Below are 13780 nucleotides of genomic sequence, written 5' to 3'. Positions count from 1 at the left end.
AATTTTTGCTTATCTGGGAAAATTTTGATCTCTCCTTCCATTTTGAACGATAACCTTGCTGGGTAGAGTATTCTTGGCTGTAAGTTTTTTCCTTTTAGCACTTTAAATATATCATGCCATTCTCTTCTAGCCTGTAAGGTTTCTGCTGAGAAGTCAGCTGATAGCCTTATGGGGTTTCCTTTGTATGTAACTTGACATTCTCTTGCGGCTTTTAGGATTCTCTCTTTATCTTTAATTCTGGACATTTTGATTATGATGTGTCTTGATGTGGGCCTCTTTGGGTTTATCTTGTTTGGGGCTCTCTGTGCCTCCTGTACCTGGATGTCTGTTTCCTTCCTTAGGTTAGGGAAGTTTTCATCTATTATTTCTTGAAATAGATTCTCTGCCCCCTTGTCTCGCTCTTCTCCTTCCGGGACACCTATAACACGGATGTTAGTGCGCTTGATGTTGTCCCAGAGGTCCCTTAGACTGTCCTCACTCTTTTTAATTCTTTTCTCTTTTACCTGTTCACCTTGGGTAATTTCTTCTAGTCTTTCTTCCAGCTCACTGATCCGTTCTTCTGTATCCTCTACTCTGTTTTTGAGTCCCTCTAATGAGTTTTTCATTTCCAGTATTGTATTCTTCATTTCTGATTGGTTCTTTTTTATATCTTCCATTTCTTTGTTGACATTCTCACTGAGTCCATCTATTCTTCTCCCCAGATCAGTGAGCATCCTTAACACTCTTAGTTTGAACTCTCTGTCGGGTAGGTTGCTCATTTCTGTTTCACTAAGTTCCTTTTCTGGGGTTTTGTCCTGTTCCCTTACTTGGAATGTATTCTTTTGCCTCTTCATTTTGCCTCTTTCCCTGTGCTTGTGTCTACGTATTAGGTAGGTCAGCTAAGTCTCCTGCTCTTGGATAGGTGACCTTATGTAAGTGATGGCTTAGGAGGCTTCCAGTGTGCTTCCCTCAGTTCTCAATGTTCCAGGGGTGACCCCTATGTGGGCTACGTGTATCCTTCTGCTGTGGCCTGTTTGCTCTCCCTGTGGGCGCCCAGGGAGGCTGAGTTATGCTCCTGGCCAGCTGTTGTAATGCTCAGCTGCTTGTAGTTGTTGTGGGCCCTTCAGTCTCTTTATCAGGTGTGGGGAGCCCCAGCACAGTTGGCTGCAAGTTCTAATACCACATTTGTGTTGCAGTATTTCTTTTAAGTGAGTAGCCCCCCCCCCCCCCCAGGTTGTTAGGCTCAGGGCCTTACAATTGCTGTAAGCCTCTAACCTATTAGGTCTCTTGTCCGCTCTCTGAGGATTGCAGCTGGGTGGGGCTGGCCTCAGGCACAGGAGCACCCAATTGTTTCAGGTTTTGGAAGGTGGAGCAAACCTCCTATGTGGGTCTTTGAGAAGTACAAGTCTTCTGTGGCTGAGAAGCCCTGCCGCCCACAGGTCCACACACACAGTCAACACAGTCCTGCCCCGTGTGAGCGCCCCGACCTCCCCAAGTGGACCCAGTCTCTCCACGGCGGGAGCCCCACACACTCTGCCACCGCCCCACACTCTCCACCCGCTCCTTGTGCACACCCTGCCCCGCTCAAGTCAGCTCAGTTGCCAGGCTGCAGAGAATCCAGTCACCAATCTATGCAGGCCCACACGTTGCCTGAGGGCTTGTTGTTGGGTGGGGCTAGTCTCTAGGGTGGGCTGCCTGCCCTGGCTGAGCTGGATTAAATCGGTGCTCTAGCGGGTGGAGCAGACCCTGGGCTAGCAGGTCTCAGGGAGAACTCCAATGGCGTCTGTGTCAGCACGCTCACACCAGGCCACAACAATGGCCGCCGCCAATGTCCCAGTCCCTGGAGAGGTCTCACCCCTCACCGAGATGCACTCAGGGCCTATTAGGTGAGTCTCTTGTCACCGAAGCACTGTGCACCTTTCTTTCTGGTGATTTTAGGATGCTTTCTGGAACGGGTGAGTTTGTGCGCGGGCCCTTTAAGAGCCAGTTTTAGTTTCTTTGTGAACCGGGTTTTCTGGGGGTGCTACCCAATGCTTTAGTAGCAGCAAAGTCAGATATTATGCTGCTGGTCTCAATTGTGCTGGGTCCACAAAATGCCCCCAGCGAGGGCGCTCCCAGGCTCAGGGCCCCGCGCCTCCAGGGAGGCTGCGTACCTGTGAGCTGCTCCCGGCGGCCGTGAAGCTGGCGGCTTGTGAAGGCGGCGTTTTTCCTCTCCGGAAGGGAGTCTCTGCCTCTTCTACCCCAGTTAGGATTGTCCGTTGTTGCAGGAGTTCCTCTTATCCAGTTTTCAGTTCTGTCTCAGGGGTAATTTTTCCACGAGTAGTTGTAAATTGGCTGTGTCCACGGGAGGAGGTGAGTTCAGAGTCTGCCTACGCCGCCATCTTGACTCCGCCTCCTCCATTTGTATTTCATAAGTTATTTTACTGCAGCAACACTACCAATAAAATAACTTTAAAAAAATCAGTAAGCCTTCTGGCAATGAAAGAGTTAGTGGCATAACTTGGCAAGCTGCCTTAAAAGTCTCGAACATTGAATAGTGTATATAAAACAACTGTTTTTAGACATTGGGACAGTAAGCAGTGCAGAACTGTGGTTCCCGAGAGAAGGAAATCGATCAGGGGACCCTTGTAATCATTCGGGCTTTTGGCCAGAGAAAAACTTTAGATCCTGGAAAAGGGTTGGGAACTCCAGCAGAGAATGGAGGTCTCTTTGAGTTAGGAAGACAGGACAGGGTGGCTTAAATTTGTGAGGCGGGGTACTGGAGACAAGGGAGTTACATAGAAACAAATAAAACAACAAAAAAAAGCAGAATTCAAAAAATTAAAAAAAAATATATCTGCAGATGTGTTCCCTTGAGTCTTTTCAGAATGTTGATATGCACACACGTTAGGTGAAATTACATGAGTGAGTAAAGAGCAGCTGCCAGGGAGTGATAGATGAAACAGTTCTTGGGACATGCACAGGGCTTAGAGATGTTCAAATTCCATCCAGCCTGAGAGACCCTGATGAACCATTGGGTGATCTTTAGAGACCTAAAAAGGTCACACCTTAGTATTAAGTATAAACTAGCACTAGTGTATGCTAGACTCACCCTAATAAAGCATAAAACAAACCTCAAGTGATCAAAGGCAGAAAATGGTATCCAAACCCTCCTTAATGGAATACACAATGTCCAGCATCCGATCAAAAAATACTGTAGGTTTAGAAAACAAGGCACAAGAGAGGTGAACATCTTTAAAGGGCAGAAAGAAAAAATAAAAAATAGCCTAGAATCTATACTCATAAGGATCTTTCAAAAGCTAAAGTGTAATAAAAAATATTTAAGAAAAACAAAATATGGGAAAGTCATTCCCAGAAGAAATTCTCAATAAGAAATGGTAATGAAAGTTCTTCAAATTAAAGATAAATGACACCAGAATCAAACTACAGTTTCAAAAAGTAATGGAGAGTGCCTAAATTGGTATATATGCTGGCATATATTAAAAATTTTTTATTGATCTTTAATGTTTTCAAAAGATAACTGAGTGTTTAAAATAAAAGATATAACAGTGTATTTGGGGTTTAAAACATATGTAAAAGTAAAATGTATGACGAAAACATAAAGACATATGAGAGAAAATGGAAATTAGTGTAAGTTTCATGTCTTATACATGAGTCATTTAATATTATTTTAAAGTAGATGTGTTAAGTTAAATGTTTATATTGTAAACTTTAGAACAACAACATTCCCATGTATGTCCACGAACCAAAGACTTTTAGCTAATAATTTAATAACGGAGATAAAATAGAATTTATAAAAATAACCAACAAATATTTTCTTAGAAATGAAGAGAGGGGGAAAAAGGAAGCATTGATGAGTTTAATGGAAAACAATGTCATGATGGTAGAATTATACCAGCTAAATCAACAATTATATTAAATACAAATGGTCAAAACACTCCAATGAAAAGGCAGATATTGTCATATGGAATTAAAAAAAACAAGACCCAACTAAATGGTGTCTATAGGAAATATACATTGATATGACATCAAAAGAGGGTTACAACAAATTAAAAAGCTTTTCCACAGCAAAGGAAACAATCAATAATATGAAAAGGCAACCTACAGGATGGGAGAAAATATTTGCAAACCATGTATCTCATAATGGGTTAATATTTAAAAATAAAAGGAATTCATATAACTTAATAGCAAAAATAAATCAAATCTGATTAAAAAATGGGCAAAAGACTTGAATAGACATTTTTCCAAAGAAGATATATAAATGGCCAACAGATACATGAGAAGGAGCTCAACACTGCAAGTTATCAGAGAAATGCAAATCAAAATCACAATGAAGTATTACCTCATACCTGTTAGAATGGCTTTTATCAAAAAGACAAGAGATAACAAATGTTGGTGAGGATGTGGGGAAAAGGGAACCCTTGTACACTGTGCATGGGAGTGTAAAATGGTACAGCCATTATGGAAAACAGTATGGAGTTTCCTCAAGAAATTAAAAATAGAACTGCATATTATTCAGCAATTCTACTTCCAGGTATATAACCAAAGGAAATGAAAAGAGGACATTGAAGAGATATCTGCACTCCCATGTTCATTGCAGCATTATTCACAATAGCCAAGATATGGAAACAACCTGTGTCCATCAACAGATGAATGGATAAAGAAGAGGTGTTATATGTATACAGTGGAATATTATTCAGCTATGAGAAAGAAGGAAATCCTGTCATTTTCAACAACATGGTTGAACCTGGAGGACACTATGCTAAATGAAATAAATCAGAGAAAGATAAATACTGTATGATCCCACTTGTACGTGAAATCTAAAAAAAACTGAACTCATAGAAACAGAGTTAGAATGGTGGTTGTCCGGTGCTGGGGGGTTGGGGAAATGGTGAGGAGATGTTGGTCAAAGGGTACAAGCCTTCAGTTACAGCATGAAGAAGTTTTGGGGATCTAATCTACAGCATGGTGACTATAGTTAATAATAATGTTTTGTATACTCAAAATTTGCTAAGGGAGTAAATCTTTTTTTTTTTTTTTGTGAGGAAGATCAGCCCTGAGCTAGCATTTGCCAATCCTCCTCTTTTTGCTGAGGAAGACTGGCCATGGGCTAACATCCATGCCCATCTTCCTCCACTTTATATGGGACGCTGCTACAGCATGGCTTGCCAAGCAGTGCGTCGGTGCACGCCCGGGTTCCGAACCGGCGAACCCCGGCTGCCGCAGCGGAGCACGCACACTTAAGCGCTTTCGCCACCGGCCGGCCCCCAGGAAATAAATCTTAAGCATTTTTACCACACCTACCCACACACACACAAATGATAAGTGTGTGAGATAGTGGATATGCTGATAACTTAATTGTGATAATCATTTCACAATGTACATGTAAATCATCACCTTGTACACTTTAAATATATACAATTCTATCTGTCCATTATACCTCAATAAAGCTGGGAAAAAAAAGAGGTTAAAGAGGTATGGAAACCAAATTCATTATGTGACTTTTGATTGGATTCTGATTCAAACAAACAATAAACAAACAAAAGCATGTAACATATATTTGGGGAACAAATGGAAAAATATAAATATGGGCAGAATATTGGGTAATATCAGTAATTAATATTAATTTTCTCAAAACTTATAATGGCATTATGGTTAAGTATGAAACTGATATTTTTAATAGGAGATGCACCATGAAGAATTTAATAATGAGATGTCACAATTTATAACAAGCACAAAGAGCAAAAGTTTAACATTTGTTGAATCTAGACAGTGGGATACTAATATTCATGGTACTGTGTATGATAGTATATACTGATATTCAATGTACTTTCCATTTTTTGTTAAAATAATTTAAAATTTTTCATTAAAAAGATGGAAAAATAAATAGGAAATAAAATGAATATGAATAGATACGAAGTAAAATTAAAGTATGTGCTGCTATAATTTGCTCTTCTTTGAGAATGCAGAGCAAGTTTTCACACAGAAGTATCAGTGGGCTGAGCCTTTCCAGGGCAAATGCCATTCAAGAGTAAAACTTGGCAACATTACACCCTTCATTGTCTACACTCCAGTCTCTTAATTCCGCCCCCCCCCCCCCCAGTTTCTGAAGTGTGACTTGCTCTTTTCCATCTCAGGGATATTGAACTTTGTGATATGTTTGCTGGCACTCTCCCCTCCCCTGCTTCCGCTCCTAAATCCACCCGATCACCTGAGTCACACACTCCTATGCTAGTTAGTTTCTTTTCATCTCTTAAGACAGCTCAAATGACTCTTCCTCAAATCAATTTTCTCCTACCCATCCAGCCGAGGTCACGGCATCTTGTCATATGTTCTTGTCACATCCCTCTCCTTTCAGATTATTATCACAATTTTGATTACATATTTTGATGCCCTCTTAAGTGTTCAAAATTGATCTGTGCACCAGGATGTAAGCTCTGAAGGGGAAGATAATGTGTGCTGTATTCATCACGGTGTCCCCAGAGAATGGAGCAGTCACTTATACACACTAGGTAATCAAAATATTTTTAATAGATGAGTAAAGGGAAAAACATATTATGATTATAAAATATAATTTTGAAAAAAGTGATAATTTTGCCTTCCTCATATTTCAGTTGATATAATTGATAAATATGCAAGTTGCCTTCAATTTTAAATTCCAAAACATTTGTTAACAACTAACTAGCAGCTCTTCTTTTCTTTTGTAGAGTCATTGAGAATTATAACACAGTGGAGTTGAGGATAGAGAGGCGATCAATTATAAATCCCCAAATGAGGCAAGCTTCCAATATAGGATTGTTCCAAGTGGTAAAATTCTGATGTGTTTGTTTATCTTCTTAATACCTTTAAACATGCAGTGTGTAGGTCTGTTGATTGTATTGATCCTGAAGCATCCTGTGGAGTTTTGGGTTACTCCCTACCAAATAATAGGCTCACCTTGAAAATGTAAAGGTCAAGGCATGGTAAAGGTTAAAACTTCTTGACTGACAAGCATTTATTTCTTTTGTGAGATTAAGTTTCCACTAAGTCATTGTCACTGATTTTCTTCTGCCAAAAGCTATAAACCATGTCCAAAGACCATAGCAATTGAATGAAAATAAGGAAAAGAAATAAATCAAACCAAACCATAAGAGAATTACCAAAGTATTCAGACTTTTTTGAAGGACTATTGCTTCTTATATTTGTTTGAAGGATTTTCCCACAAGACATTCACATTTTCTAACACCCAAAATGCAATTATTAAACTGGCTTTTGCACAATGACATACAACTATATGAAAAAAAAAAGTCTTTTAAACATTGATCACATCAGTTTCTTTCTCAAAGAAGTTCTGGAATGTGATGAGGTAACTTTCGACATAATTTGGAGATTCAAAAAGGGTTGTCATCAGGGGGCCGGCCTGGTGGCATAGCGGTTAAGTGTGCACGCTCCTCTTCCAGGGGCGAGCCCCAATGTACCCCTTGTCAAGCCATGCTGCGGTGGCATCCCGTATAAAATAGAGGAAGATGGGCAGAGATGTTAGCCCAGGGCCAATCTTCCTCAGAAAAAAGAGGAGGAATGGCATCGGATGTTAGCTCAGGGCTAATCTTCCTCACCAAAAAAAAAAAAAAAAAAAGGTTTTCATCAGGCTTATTTTAAGAAACCTAACTGGATATCTCTTTTATTTGTGTCCCGAAGCTGAAAATAAGAATAAGTAAATAAATAAAGCATAAATAAAACATAATAAAAATAAACAACAGAATCCAATTTCAGCTGAAGATCTGTGTAAGGAGGCAACACTGTGTTTTCTTTGTTAATTCTAGTCTTTGTTTTTGTCTTTTAAGAAAATGGCTATCATTCTGATTGTCCCTTAGCATAGGAAAATGCATTCATATGGCTGGGTTTCTGTATTCAGAGCAGGCAGGAGTGTGGCTAACTTCCAAACTGAGTCATACGTCTATATTAACTTGATGGTTGTCATTACGTTGAACATATGCTTATATGATTACAAAAGTAGGAAATGTGATTTAAAAATATCTATAATCATGTGTAGCTTCATATTATATTTCACAGGGACTGATTAAAGTAGTTACTTTAAAGATGCATAAATACTTGAATAGCAATTATTTTTAAAAATCACAATTTCAGAAACTGAGCATACCTATTGAAATAGAATTGAAGTCAATTATTTTTAACATTAGCCAAAGTAATTGACCTTCAGACCAAAGCAGTGAAGTGTTTAGAGATAAAATAGAAAATCAAGAAAATCAAAATATATACCCTTACACATACAGTTTGCCAGAATAGTCTTTTTTATTCTCTCCAAATTTGAAAGGGCTGAGTTTTGCCTTCAGAGACTTATCTCAAATTAGAATATTTATGCCGACTACATTATACAAGAATGGTCTGTCTTACTTTAATGTCACAACAACTGCAATACAATCTCTTTACTATAAATTTAAGGCTCTGCTATATGGATATATATTAAAATTAACCCCAGTGACTTTATGTGAGTCACTCTTGTTTCTGCGTAACTGCACCGTGACTAATTTGACCCTACTTGTATTCATTCATTCATTCGCTTGTTCTTGCATGGCAAATCTCCTCAAAACAGCCAATATGTCTAATCTAAATTTGAAGTTTAAATTTAATTAAATCTGGACAAGGATTTACATTTCAGAAAGAGTGGCAACTGGTATGGTGATCTTCATCTACAAATTTCCCCACTAGGTTACGGGTAAGCTATTTCCGGAGAGGTTTGAGAAAAAGGAAAATATTACCAGATGATGAGTTGAGCCCACAGAACTCTATTCTTAGACAAAAGCCCATGAAAGAATTTTAAAATATATAAAATAAGAACAATGTTTGTATATTACAAATTCTGTTGCCATAAGCAGTATAGTGATAAATAGCTTGAACTTTGTAATCAGACAGACCCAAGCTTGAATACCAGCTCTATCACTTAACAGCCATGTCATCTCGGACAGGATCCTTACCTTCTCTTGCCCAAATTTCCCAAATTATAAATGGAATTTGATGTACCTTTCTCTCTAGGCTTTTTTAAGACTTCAAATTGGTTACGGAGGCAACAAATACAACAGAGCATAGCACCTGATACATACTAATTAACATCTCTTTAGTAGATGAGGATGAGAATAATGCTGCTGATGATAATCAACTGTCAGAAATTTTAAGAAAATCTGGAAAATATAAACAGAGACGAAGAAGCATAATTCAAAAAAAGCACAAGAGAGAAATCTTGGAAAATGAATAGGATAATTTTTCAGCTAGAACCCAGGACAACTCCTAATCTTGGAACAGCAGATACTGGGGAAGAATGCACCATGAAGTAGTCTTATTTACACAGAATGTTCACATAGAAAATTGGAGAGATTTCTTTGTACAACTCTGAATATGTTAAAAATTCAGATATATAAAGAATTAAAAAGTAGAGTTTCAAGCTGAGATATCAGAGCAAATGCCCCCTTTAAAATAGTTAATTCAAACATTAAACACAGCCTAAAATATCTTAATTAGAATTCTCAGAATGAATTAAGAAGAAATTGAATTGAAGAAACTGCAACAGGCTAGGAAAATGAGTATTAAGAAGTAAAAAAATCTGGGGGAAGAAAAAAAACTTATATGTAACAAAAACACTCCATCCCATCCCATCCTCCGCAGAGTTACACAGTCCCACACTTAGAGGTACTGTATTGCAGATGAGACATTGCCTGAAATGGAATTAGTAAATTATAATTTCTAACCGTGTTACCCTTATAATGCCACATATTACCAGATAGCAATGCCTAATAATAGTACTGTGTTCTTTTTAATTCCATATATTCATTTTAACAGCTTTATGAGGATAGGATTCCCATGCACAATTCACTTTAGTGTCCAATTCAATGGTTTTTAGTATATTCACAGAGTTGTGCAACCATCAAAACAATCTAAAACTAGTAAATAAATGGCAGACAAAAATCCAACCATAACAATAATAAGATTAAATATATTAAACAATTAAATCAAAAGTCAGAGATAGGGGCCGGCCTAGTGGCATAGTGGTTAAGTTCATGCACTCTGCTTTGGTGGCTCGGGGTTCGCGGGTTCAGATCCTGGGCACGGACATACATACCTCTCATCAAGCCATGCTGTGACAGGCGTCTCACATATAAGGTAGAGGAAGCTGGGCATGGATGTCAGCCCACGGCCAATCTTCCTCAGCAAAGAGAGGAGGATTGGCAATGGATGTTAGCTCAGGGTGAACCTTCCTCACCTCCGCTCCCCCAAAAAAGGTCAGAGATATATTCATATTTAATGTTGTTATTGATAGGGTTGTATTTATATCTGCCATTTTAATAATTACCTGAATAGTTACTTTTACTGGCTCTTTTTGTCCATTTTTGTAGATTTGAATTATTGTCTCATATGGGTTCTTTATCCTGAAGAACTTCCTCTAGTGGTTCTTGTAAGGTGAATCTGCTAGCAATAAATTCTCTGTGTTTAATTATCTGGGAATCTTTACGTTGCCTTCAGTTTTGAAAGATAGTTTTTGTGAATATAAGATTCTTAGCTGTTAGTTCTTTTTTTTCTTTCTGCACTTTCTAGGAATCTAGACAAAAATTGGTAGAAAAATCGAACAGTGAAGATTATGCAAAACTTACCTAAATAGATTGAGTAAATAACATATATCAGTATAAGAATAAATATTCCTATATCAACATATCAACTCAAATATGTTTTAAAATTTCATAATAATATTGAAAAATTTAAACTAACAAAAACTAATAAAGACAAGTAACATAGCTATAAAATATATAAAATTTTTTGTTGGGTCCAGAAGATACTGTCATTTAGAATTTCAAAATTACAAAAGTTGAAACTCTCTGAAAGATCAGAGGAGATTTTAGAATAGAAAATAAAAACACTAGGTAGACTAAGCATTTGGAAGAGAGCGACCATCTGTCACACATTGTAAAACTGTACATACATTATGAAATTTAGCGAAGATTTAATCTTCGCTAGTGTTCAGAAATGGAATGGTAATCATCATGATAGCTAAGATTCATTGTTCCCAATTGCTAGAAAATGAATTTGTATTTTGACTCATAATCTCATTTAATGTTTGTGAAAAAAATTCTTGGATCAGCAACTTTCACAAACTCTATTTTATAGGTGAAGAAACTGAGCCATACAGAGTTCAAGCAAGTTGCACAAAATCAGTAAGTATTAAGTGATAGAGCTAGAGTTAAATTCAAGAAACACACATACATTCACTCACACACAGATAAATAACATACACGAATTTTAATAGAAAATCTATGATAGGAAAATACAGTACCTCAAAAAGCTAAATTTTTCAATTTTTATGAAAATAATATTAACTAGAACCGGAAAATGGCTTAGGATACAAATAATACTCTTGAATTTTCATCCTTAGAACATCATAACTTTATGGTTCACACTCTCAAGAGAACCCAAGTGATAAAAATTGGGATATATTATCTCTGTATCTATCCATCTATATATATATGGATCTAGGTTTGTATCTATGTATCTATCTATGTATGTGTGTATGTGTCTATCTATCTGTTTCCCAAGTAAGAAAAAAAATCCTCTTGGCAAAACAGACCTTTTCAATCAAATTAGTGTCGTTATCAATTCTGGGCTTTCAATGTGAACTTTTGACAAGCGAAATGTTAAGAAAAATTTAAAAGTAGCTGAATTTATCACAAATCTCAGTTGCATCGTTGTAAGTTATGGACATTGTGTCAGATGACTCAGTAAGTTACACTCTTATCCTATTTGAAACTATTAAAACGAGTTCCTTTCACAGTATCGAGAACAAACTCTTCTTATTACAAGGAGAGTGTTAGGTTTAAGATTTGCTTTATGGCAGTCTCTCAAATACAAATAGAGATACGTTGAGAGAGAAAAGGGTTCTTCAAGATGGTCAATCAATTTTTGCTAAAACTGTCAAAATAAGACCAGTAAATGAGACTTTTTATGTGAGGTTGTTGTGAATTTGACACTTGAATGTAAAATTATTTTTGCTGACATTTCCCAGAGAGTACAAACAGATACTGAATGGTCATAATTTTGAATCATCACTGATTTTATGGTATGTATTTTGCTGTGTGATTGATTCTCATAGTTATTTGACAGTAAGTAAAAACAAAGAATATAGAGAGATTTTAAAGAAAATCTGTTTTTAATTTCCAAAAAAAATTTGTTGTTTCTTGCCAAAAAGTTTACCTAAAACATTCCTGCTCACAGGAAACATATGGTGAAATATATTATATTTACTTTTTGTTTCTCTTGTGCTTATTTGTGCTGTATAGAGGAATTAATTATATATTTTTTTGCAGAAGCCTGAGGATGGAAATTGGTCAAAGAAATGTGAGTTTAGAGACAATGGATGAGGGCCGGCCCTGTGGCTTAGCGGTTAAGTGTGCGCGCTCTGCTGCTAGCGGCCCAGGTTCGGATCCCGGGCATGCACCACTTCTCCGGCCATGCTGAGGCCGCATCCCACATACAGCAACTAGAAGGATGTGCAGCTATGACATACAACTATCTACTGGGGCTTTGGGGGGAAATAAATAAACAAATAAAATCTTTAGAGACAATGGATGATACAATGAAAATTCTGCATTTTTGGAAAACAGAACCTAAAGATTATGCTTTAATTTGGTAGTATGTTCACCTATGTGCTGGGATTATGTAATATAGGTTATGCAAAAATAAAATAGAAATTAATAAATTCAGTTTAATTTTATGGAATTAAAAAAAGTATTTAGAGGAAAAAAATGAGGAACTTTGAAAAAGAACACATAAATCCTGAAAAGTATATCAATGATGTACTGCATTTGTAAAGCTATTTATAATATTTTTATTATTTATCACAATGCATGAGCAATGTTATATGCTAAGGGATAAAGATTAATAATGTATGGTCTTCCTCCTCAAAGAATACATAATATGATTCCATGTCTCCTGAATTGGTAGTTGCTGTCCAAACAGTTTTCTCCTCCACTCATTGTAGTCCACACTCAGCACAAATTGGAGTGTAAGCTAGGACCAGCAGCAAGCCAAGCAGTTTGAACTCCAGGCAGTCCCTGGGCTCGCTGGGTTTTTTCTTAAAGCTGGAAGTTTATTGAAGAGGTCAACCAAGTCAGTGAGAATTCACCAATTTTTCAACAATATGCTGGCTGACCTTAAAGGAAGCATTAAAATAAATGGCAAACAAAGAACTCAACCTTGTGTTAAAAGAAATATTGTTAGTTTGAAAAGAACACTTCTTACCCTCGAGAAGAGCTGAGAGTTTATTTTTATTTATTTATTTTTTTTGCTGAGGAAGATTAGCCCTGAGCTAACTTCTGTGGCAGTCTTCCTCTGTTTTGTGTGTGGGTCACTGCCACAGCATGGCTGACTAGTGGTGTAGGTCCTCGCTGGGATCTGAACCCACGAACCCAGGCCACCAAAGCAGAGTGCGCTGGACTTCACCAATAGGCCACAGGGCCAGCCCTGAGAGTCTTTGTGTATTATTATTTTCCGCTAACTAGCCTATACATTTTAGCATACATATGGGACCGTTAGCCTAAGAATAATAATAATAATAGGCAACATTTTTTGTGTCCAATATCTTATTGACACTTTGCAAAGTACATTGTGTTCATTATGCTTAATTGTTTACAGCAACCTATGGGTCAGGTATTTTTGTCAAACTTGTTAAATGGAACACGGTATTCAGTTAGTAGGGTGAGAATCCAAGCCCTGTTCTCTTTCCAAATTATCCCACAGCCTCTTGATCTAGGTCAGGTTC

At 37.4% G+C, this 13780-nt stretch overlaps 1 long non-coding RNA gene across 1 annotated transcript; it reads left to right on the top strand.

Annotated features, from left to right (window-relative positions):
• Positions 1 to 1720: 1720 nt before the first annotated feature.
• Positions 1721 to 12763, top strand: LOC147916336 (uncharacterized). The gene is made up of 3 exons (XR_015553244.1): positions 1721 to 1865; positions 11134 to 11180; positions 12327 to 12763. It is a non-coding gene; the product is annotated as an uncharacterized LOC147916336 (long non-coding RNA).
• The last annotated feature ends 1017 nt before the right edge of the window (positions 12764 to 13780 follow it).

Source organism: Ceratotherium simum, chromosome 9 (genome assembly GCF_057802395.1).
Source record: "Ceratotherium simum simum isolate JZ-2026a chromosome 9, ASM5780239v1, whole genome shotgun sequence".
NCBI lineage: Eukaryota > Metazoa > Chordata > Mammalia > Perissodactyla > Rhinocerotidae > Ceratotherium > Ceratotherium simum.
Note: the sequence above shows the minus strand (reverse complement) of the source record. Positions and strands in the feature narration are given on the sequence as shown.